The 9600-nt window shown below is 42.1% G+C and overlaps 1 protein-coding gene across 1 annotated transcript in view; it reads left to right on the top strand.

The window, feature by feature from the left end:
- The first annotated feature begins 558 nt into the window (after positions 1 to 558).
- The window catches only part of CDK17 (cyclin dependent kinase 17), a 120032-nt gene continuing 110990 nt past the window's right edge, over positions 559 to 9600 (top strand). The window contains exon 1 of the mRNA XM_017516283.2: positions 559 to 1063. The gene's annotated coding sequence lies outside the window, so the exon portion shown is untranslated. The remainder of the gene's footprint in view (positions 1064 to 9600) is intronic.

Below are 9600 nucleotides of genomic sequence, written 5' to 3'. Positions count from 1 at the left end.
ATAATATATACAAAACACTGTACTGTAGTTTAAAAGAATAGATGCGGTGTGTGTGAAAGACTGCGGCACTAGTACTTACGAACCCACACACAACAAAGGAGAAAAACTGCAGCCATCAGTGTGGGTCCTTTGACATGGACTCTCTAGAAAGCCAATGGAGAATTGTGGCACGGACACCTCTAACAATAGTTACTTGTAGAACTGAAGCAAGAGTTTTGGTTTTGCTTGGGGCCGAGGGAAGTTGAGGGGCGGGGGGAAGTTGGAGGGGCTGCATTATTCGCACAATTTCTCCCCCAGTCGCTGCGGACAGGCCCTCATTCCGGTAGGGTCCCCTGGCCCCCTCCCGCGGCTCCCCCAAGGCCCGCACTTCGGGGCGGGGAGTTTCCCGGGGACACCCGCCCCGCCCCTCGGCCCCGCCCCTGCCGCCGCCGCCGCCGCCGCCGCCGGCAGGGGTCGCGCTGCCCCCGGCGAGCGGCTCAGGCGGGGGTGGAGGCGGGGGTGGGGGAAGCTCCCGCGGCCGGTCGCTTTTCTCCGCCGCCGCTGGTTGGAGCGTTTCAATAAAAGTCTTTTTTCTCTTGCGCTCGCTCTCCCGGGGAACAGGCGGAGGCGTCAATCCGCAGCCGGCGAGTGCGAAAGCGACGTACACGCAGGGAGCGAACGCGGCCGCCCGCAGTCTCCTGAGCTCCCCGCGGGCCGCCACAGAGCCGCGGAGAAGAAGGAGCCAGCGCCCGGCCGGACCGCCTCAGCCCACCGTCGGCGCCCGCCCCGCTCGCGCCTGGCTGTTCCGAGGGGATTAGTGGGCCGTCCGGGTGGCTCTTCGGCGCGGGAGCCATGTTGACCGGGGGACTTGGCAACGCGTGAGACACCCGCGGCCCCTCCCGAAGCTCCGGACCCGCGGCAAGAGCCGGAAGGCGGTTGCGGCCGCGGAGGCCTGCGCTCGGAGGCGCCTCACGTCTGCCAGCCGCTGGGACCCGGACCTGCATCCGGTCGCCGCGGAGCCGCTTCCCCCCCGCGCCTCTCCTCGCCTCGCCTCGCCTCGCCCCGGCGGTCTCCGTTCTTGCTGGTGAGTTGGCGGCCGGCGTCCGCGGTGCGCTTTCCCGTGGTGTGGGGTCGGCCGCGGGGTCGGGCGGCTGCGTGGGACAGAGGCGGGGTTGGGGGCTGCTGGGGGCACGAGAGGCTCAGGCCCAGTCGGGAAGTTGAGCGAGGAGGCGCGGCACTGGGGGCTCGCGTCCCCTTGTCACCCCTCGGGGCCAGCGCGGACCCTGGGTCGCCCGGGCATTTCCGGGGCTCGGTGGGGTGTGAGTGTCTGCCCGCTGCTTCCCTGGAGGCGCCGACACAAACAGACGCCGCCGCCTCCGGTGCTTGCTGCCGCCTTGGTCTCCGGGGAAGGCCGGTCCCCCCGCGAGGCGGAGGAGGGGAAAGAGGCCGAAAGTCCCCCGAGACACAAAGGTCCCCTCGGCGGGGGTGGAGCTGGAGGCGCGGGCGGCGCTGCCCGGGAGGGGAAGGAAGGGGCGCGGGTCCGCGGGAGGTGGGCGAGGAGGCGGCGGCTGCGGCGCCTGCAGCTCCTTGGAGACGCCGGAGCTGTGCGCGGTGGGGAGCGCGGAGGAGGAGCCCGAGCGTGGGGAGCGGGCAGAGACAAAGATCAGGGCAGCCTCCTGCTGGTGGGTCACACCCCGGAGTGTTGGTCAGGAGCGGAGGTGGAGGGAATGTGGGAAACCCAGCAAGCCGTTGGGGAGGGGAAAATGGGGGGAGGAAGGTGCCTGGTGCTGTGGTCTCCGTCGCAGTTGCTTTTCTCAGCATTTTTGTGCCCGATGCTTTTGCTCCCCAACTCAGCTGGATAGCTCCAGATTCCCTCCCTCCCTATCACCCCCACACTGCCACATTGACTCTCCTGTGGTTTTCCCCTCATTCTCCCCCTACTTTTCACCCACTCCTTTTCGGGTAAGCAGTATTTTGCCTTCAGCTTGGGGAACGTTTGTTAATGACAGGATGCCTGAGCTTGTTCTGACCCTGAACTGCCTTGAACTCCTCTTTCTTCCTCCCACCGTTTCCTTTTCTGGGATCTATAATGTCACATGGCCGTTAACAATTAGCTTTTCTTCTGCAAAAGTGGCAAAAGCATTTAGCTGAAATATGTGGCTCTCTCCTCCTTTATATGAATATGTCCACCAAAGACACGTCGTTGGTCATGTTCTATCACCTCTTAGTCAAAATTAATATCAGATCATAACAGGTCGCTTTCAACATACAGAAGAGGCAAATTTGTTTTGAGACTTGGCCATTCCTGGGGTCAGCAAAGTGTATTCCTGGCAGCCAGACCTTATTCAGTTACTTATCAGGAAATGTTTGATCTAAAGACAGGTAATTTTTTCCCCAAACTTTGCTGATTCTTTTTTGAGGCTTTGTGGAAAGATTTCTTATAAAAGGCGTTTGTGTAAGAAGATCAAAGTAACAAACTTAACTTACTCTGTTTTAGACGTGCTTTGTATAACTCTTGGGCAGAAGAAAATGAATGGGATTCGAAGACCTTTGATACCTTGAGTAGACCAAAGCTTCCCTTGAAACTAGAAATAAGACTAAACTCATGTTTAAGGGGAAATTGCTAGCGGTAATATAATTGGTTTTGTTTCATTCTTTTAAGAGTCTGAGGAGTTGACTTATTTATTAAACGTTGAGATGTTGCCTTGTTAGTGAAATCATTTCAGTTTTTGCAATTCTAACATCTACATGCTCCCATAAACAGTGGGTTGGAACAAAAGAAAATGTGACTACAAGGGATATTCCTTAAATTTTGTTATGAGAGAGAATATTGGAATATAAAGAATATTATTTTATCTGGCAAACCATCTCATAGGCCAGAAGCAATAGTTTGAATGGCTGGCTTAAAAAAAAAGGAGTCTTTGAATTTAAGCTTAGGTAAAATTATTGTGAAGATAAAGGTTATTATTTGATTATTTTTAACCTTTGAAAATAAAGCACTATTGAAATATAAATGGAAAGAAAATAAAAGCAAAGCCTGTTTGATATAGGTACATTAATGTTGATATCACTGTACGAAGTCATATCTTGCCGCTCACTGCCGTTAAACGGTTGACATATAAACATAGTGGAAGAGACTTCAGTTTCTGGACTAGTGTCTGAATTATGGGACTCCCTACCCCACCCCACCACTTGAAACGTTTTAGAGACTTTTGTGAAACTGACAGGTCATATAATTAAAAGGCCATATTGAGGATACGTTGATTTTTTTTCCTACATATTTATCAGTATTGAATTAGAAAATTGAACTTTGAATGTCAGTAGATGGAAATCTACGAAAAAGTAGCAAGGTTTCTGAATGGTGATATTCGTGATCAAACATTTTTTCCCTGTATTTACAAGTTTCACATTACATTTACAATGAGAAAAAATGTAAATGTAGAATTAAAGTCTTGTTAATACCATAATTTGCCCATTGCTGTAGTAAAAGAAGCTTCTCTAAAATGTATCATTCTCATCCTTAGATTCAGGCCCAAAAGTAACTTTTAGTGTTAGGTATTTGAAATAATGCAGCCTGTCATATGTACTCTGGTTACCAGAATGAAAAAACAAAAAGAGATACATATATAGTAAGGAAACATATGCTCGGGGATCAATTCTTCCAACCAATGACTTATTAGAAAGAGACTGGTTTTTATTAAAAAGAAAAAAGAAAATTTAATTTGCCCTGTAGCACAGGATAGCTGTGTTGACTAAACACAGATTTTAAGGTATATATTTGTTGACACGTTTAGTTTTCAGCAGATACTAGTTCAGTCCTACAATTATGGTGGAAAGAAATGGCATGTAAAATCATTTTGTTTGCATTGTTGAGGCTTGGTTTTTTCCTTATTTTCAGCAATATTTTTCTTCTTTCACTGAAAAACAATGGAACTATTTTATTGTGAACAATGGAAGCTGTAATGGCAACTGAGGTAGCTATTCAAAAATGGCTATGACAGTGCCCCTTAATATTATAACAGTTATCTAAGAACATAAAATTTTTTACCCTATGATTTTCTTTGTTATTGTCTACTAGTGCTGAATATTTATAAGGCATTACATTTTGAATCTTTATTGATGTTTCCTAGTCTTTATAAAATTTTACAACCATGCGCTGGCATTCATTTACGTGGCATTTAGACTTCCAGGATCTTCTTTGTATTTTGTTTGTTGTTTTAGATTTCCAGGATGGATAATTACTTAATTTATTGCTATATTGTAAAAATTACATTCTCTAGGGAATTTTATCTATTTAAAAAATTGTTGGCTGGGCTCGGTGGCTCACGCCTGTAATCCCAGCACTTAGGGAGGCTGAGGTGGGTGGATCACCTGAGGTCAGGAGTTCAAGACCTGCCTAACATGGAGAAACGAAAAAATACAAATTAGCTAGGCACGGTGGCTCACACTTGTAATCCCAGCTACTCAGGAGGCTGAGGCAGGAGAACCCTGGAGGTGGAGGTTACGGTGAGCTGAGATCGAGCCATTGCACTCTGGTCTGGGCAACAAGAGCAAAACTTGGTCTCAGAAAAAAAAAAAAAAAAGAAAAGTCTCACTTTTCATACATGGGAAGAATGAATAGTTTTAAATGGATAATTAATTTTTGCCTAAACTTTTAATCAGCATTTAAAGTATGTTTCATGAAGTGGTTATAACACTTCGCATTTTAAATGCTGAAGATAAATAGAAGGTTTATGGGGTTTAAAAATGTGCTCTATGTAGCATTTGTGAAGTAAAAAAACTACCTGTCATAGTGAACCTAGTGTAGCTCACTAGCGTTCAAATGTTGGCAATTTATTTGAACTGGCGGGGAGAGGACCAATTAGACTGGCCTTTAAGAATTTTTATTTTCATTAGTAGTTTCTTTGTTATTATTTTGCTTCTAGTATAGTTAGTTGGTGGTGACTTTTGATTTCTGCAAAATATTGACCTGGCAAGAGGAATTGCTAAGGGATTGCCAGAAAAATGTGTTGAATGTACCTGAGTGTAGGTTATTGTTCCTAGCCTGTCTTCCTCTCTCTGGTGGCCCCTGTCTTTCTCTCCCTGTTGGCCATCATGGAAAACCATAAACATCTACCAGTAAATCGAATAAATAATGTTATCATGTTCTGCAGTAACTTACAATACTGAATACTGTTTGAGGATGTTGGTTTACAGATCTGTGGCATATTGGGAAGAAGTGAAAATTACCTTGCTCTCCAAAGTATCCTTTTGAAAATATTTTTTGATGTTACCTTAGTTTACTCAGACTGCTATAACAAAATACCATACATTGAGGTGGCTTAAAAGACACATATTTTCTTACAGGTCCGAGGGCTGGAAGTCTGAAATCTGGTAACCAGCTGTCCTCTCAGCTGTGTTCTCCCTGTGTATTCTTAAGGCCTTGCCTCCCTGCCTGCAGGTGAAGTGGGAGGGAGGTAGGAAAAGGGAGGGGAGGGAGAAGTGGGAATGTCTTTTTCTTTTCTACTTAAAAGGACACAAATCCCATCATGAGAGGGTCTCACCCTCAGGACCTAATCTGAACCTAATTACTTCCCAAAGGCCCACCTCTAATAGCCGTCACACTGGGAGGTTAGAACATCACACTGGGAGGTTAGGACATGTGAATTTTGGGGGTATACAGATCTTCAGTCCATAACATAAGCATTGTGAAAGAAATTAACATTAATTACCTCCTCTGCTAGGCACTATGCTAAGTATTATTTTGTTAAATCCTCACAATAAGTGCTTCAGTAGGTATCTTACCTGTTTCCAAATAAAGAAACAAAGACCTTAGGTTAAGTCATTGTTTCCAGGGACCGACCTCTATGGTGACATTGACATTCAGTTTAGGCATTCAGATTTCTACTCTACACTGTCTCCATGAGGATGAGATGTTAAAAAGTCACTGTTGCTGTCTGTACTCTATAACAGTGAGTGATAAGTTAGAATAGCTCATCAAGATAAGATTTAAACTCCACTGAACTGGTTTTACTACATTAAAATATTGAAATATGTAAAATATGTAAGATAGGACGTGTTGCTCAGAATGAATTAAAAATCAAGATGCTAAAAAGATTTAAAAGATTTATATGGGCCAGGCATGGTGGGAGTCTGAGGTGAGCGGATCACAAGGTCAAGAGTTTGAGACCAGCCTGGCCAACAGGGTGAAATCCCACCTCTACTAAGAATACAAAAATTAGCCTGGTGTGGTGATTACCTGTAATCCCAGCTACTCAGGAGGCTGAGGCAGGAGAATCACTTGAACCTGGGAGATGGAGGTTGCAGTGAGCTGAGATGACACCACTGTACTCCATCCTGGGTAACAGAGCATGACTCTGTCTGGGGTAGGGGTGGGGATTACAGATTTATCTTTAATCAGTGATTTATTAGAGTTCTTTGTACATAAATTGAAATGATTATGGGTACTGAAAAGGAAAAAAGTTGGCATTCTGATGCAAGTACTATATGTGTGCTTTTTTAACTTGTATTTTTAATTATGTATTTTGATTTCACATGTGTTAAAATTAGTTTTCATTATTTGAGCATATGTCATCAAAGGAAGATAGCCCAGATGCATGATGCTATGTAGGGTTGCTTTAGTATTAGGGAAAAATTTTGCCTTAAGGTAGGTAAGTTATACATATATATAAATCATATATGCACATGTGGACACACACACACAATTGATATTGCTTATTTTTATTAGGTAGGCTATGCATTTTGAATTTGTGTTTGTCAATATGTGGCTATGTAATATGGAATAATTAATATCAGACCAGATTGTTCATTTTTTGTAACCTAAACATTTTTTGCAATGTAACTTTTGAAATTTTCATTTCAGAGTAATGAAAATCAACCCTTATGATATAAAAATTGGAAATTAGTATTGTTAATATATATTTTCTTTTGTTTGCATTTAAAATACAGAAAATGTTACTGATGTGACCTAAAAGTGATCCAGTCAAGGAAAGTTGCTTGCTTTCTTCTGCTGCCATAAAGGTTAATTAAAAAAACCTTTTGTCTACCCTTTTTTTTTTTTTTTTTTTTTTTTTTTTTTTTTTTTTNTTTTTTTTTTTTTTTTTTTTTTGAGACAGAGTCTCACTCAGTTGGCCCAGGCTGGAGTGCAGTGGTACAGTTGCGTGATCTCAAGCGATTCTTGTGCCTCAGCCTTCAGAGCAGCTTACACTACAGGCGGTGTGAGCCACCACATCCAGCTAATTTTTGTATTTTTATTTAAGATGGGGTTTCATCATGTTGGCCAGGCTGGTCTTGAACTCCTGACCTGAGGTGATCTGCCCTCCTTGACTTCCCAAAGGGCTGGGATTACCAGCATGAGCCACCATGTCTGTGCTTGTCTATCTTTTAATAGCACATTTTTGTTTACTTTATTTGTTATTGTAAATGTGTTCAAGAATGCTCTAAATTTTGTGTACATGTTTGTAAACAAGGGAAAAGGACCCAAAGATAATTTTTCTTTTATTGTATTCTAATTTAGTTACTAACTTTGGCCTTCTCAAGTCATGTATTTAATCCTATTCTTGCAACTATTGGGTAATATTTGTTATTAGTATGTGTTAATATTCAACAAAGGTTGGTAAAGTTGATATTAATACTTGTGAGAAATTATCAAGTAACAGCATTGTAGCCCTTATCACTCCAAATTTAGACTTGCTTTTCTTTAAATTAGTTAATATGTATTTTTTAGTATTATTTTAAAATACACTTTTTGGAAGTGTAACAACTTTAGATTTTAATATTTTATATTAAACATTATAACTAGTTTATTAATTATATAATTGTAACATTATTTCCGGTGGAAAAAGAAACTTTTCATTTAGTGCATGTATGTGTGTGTTTGTTAAGATACAGGGTCTCACTCTGCCACCCAGGATGATTGAAGTGGTGCGATCACCTTCCTGTAACTTTGACCTCCAGGCTCTGGTGATCCTCCCACGTAGCTGGGTCTACAGGTGCATGCCACTATGCTCAGTTAATTTTTGTATTTTTCTTAGAGATAGGGTTTTAACGTGTTGCCCAGGCTATTCTTGAACTCCTGGGCTCAAGCAGCCTGCCTGCCTCAGCCTCCCAAAGTGCTGGGATTACAGGCATGAGCCTCTGTGATCAGCCTTAAGTTAGTTTTAAGAAGTGATTTTTTATGTCTCAATTTGAGTTAATTTATTTTTCAATTAATTCAGGTATGCAGTTCGTATTTTTAAAGCATTTGCTATATCCTCAACATTGTATTGGCCATTATCTGTATTGTAACTATATAATTTAATGTGGCAATGTTGTAACATGTAAAATAAAAGCAGTATTGGTTGTCTGAGTGTTCTGTCCGCGGCCCTCTTTCCAGGTTTTAAGTGTTTCTGGTAATCTCGTCTATATTTAGGGCTTTGTTCTCATTACCTGTATGCAGTAATCTCCACCTCTTTATTTCTAATCTTGACCTCTTCTGAGTTTCATTCCAGTTTCCTACTCGATATTGCCTTAGTGCTTCCTTACCTAAACTGAACTCGAATTCCCTACTTCTATTCCCAATCTCAGTGAATGGCACCACTGTCAGCCTAGTCACATAAGCCAAAAACTTTGGCAGCTTCTTTCTTACACTTTTTTGTTATGCTCGTTTCCCCTTAGTCCAGTTAGTCACACCAAATCCTGTTAATTTTAATCCTAAATATCTTTTAGAGTTATTTTTTCCTGTGTCACTTTCTTACATAATGGTTTTGGAATGTCTTATCTAATTTACTGGTTCCAGTTTTGTCCCATTTTAATCTAACCATATTCTTAATGTTGATATATGTCTTTTTACCATTTTATCCTCTTTTCTGTGCTGCCATCCATTCATCCATCCATGTCTGAAGTACCTGCCTACTCTGTACTAGACACTATGGTAAGGTGCTGGGATACAAAGATGAAGAAACTGGTACGTTGATATTACAATGCTGTCACACTGACTTGGAGAGAAATTCTCATTTTCGAGCCCAAATGTCGTTTCCTCCAGTGTGGTCATTGTTCCATTCTGACAAGAGTTATGGTGGTTCTGCTATATAGTATTTATGTCTACTGTAGTACTTAATATGTTATATTGTAATTAATTACTTTCAGATCTCTCCCTCTTTTGGCTGGCTTTGTGCTCCAGACAGGCTGTTTTTTTTATTTCTGTATTTCTCCCCATATTGTTATATTGTTAAATTGAATAAAGTGATGGAATTATGAGAAACAACATCGAGTTGGTAAATTAAGGTCAGAGTAGGCTTAGAAGCAATAATAATATATTTTGATATAATAATAAAGAGCATAAAAGGTTTCAAATATTGGAGCTATGCAATTTTGGTGGTAAATTTGTGTTAGAGCAATCTAGAAGTAGTTTGTAGGCCAACTTGGAGGGATAGTACGTAATTTGGCATTATTGAGCCTTTTTAATTGCATGTGAGCTCTACAAACTAGTTAGTGAAAACGGAGAGAAAAGGCTGTAGCCTTCAAAGATCATTGTCTTTTAGAGAAACTGGAAATAGAAAATTACAGTGTTTATATGTAAAGAAAATAGTCATTTCTGAAGGTCTAAAAATGTTGGTCAATATAAAAAGAGTAAAATTTCAT

The sequence above is a fragment of the Cebus imitator genome, unplaced genomic scaffold (assembly GCF_001604975.1).
Source record: "Cebus imitator isolate Cc_AM_T3 unplaced genomic scaffold, Cebus_imitator-1.0 Scaffold18, whole genome shotgun sequence".
Taxonomy (NCBI): domain Eukaryota; kingdom Metazoa; phylum Chordata; class Mammalia; order Primates; family Cebidae; genus Cebus; species Cebus imitator.
Note: the sequence above shows the minus strand (reverse complement) of the source record. Positions and strands in the feature narration are given on the sequence as shown.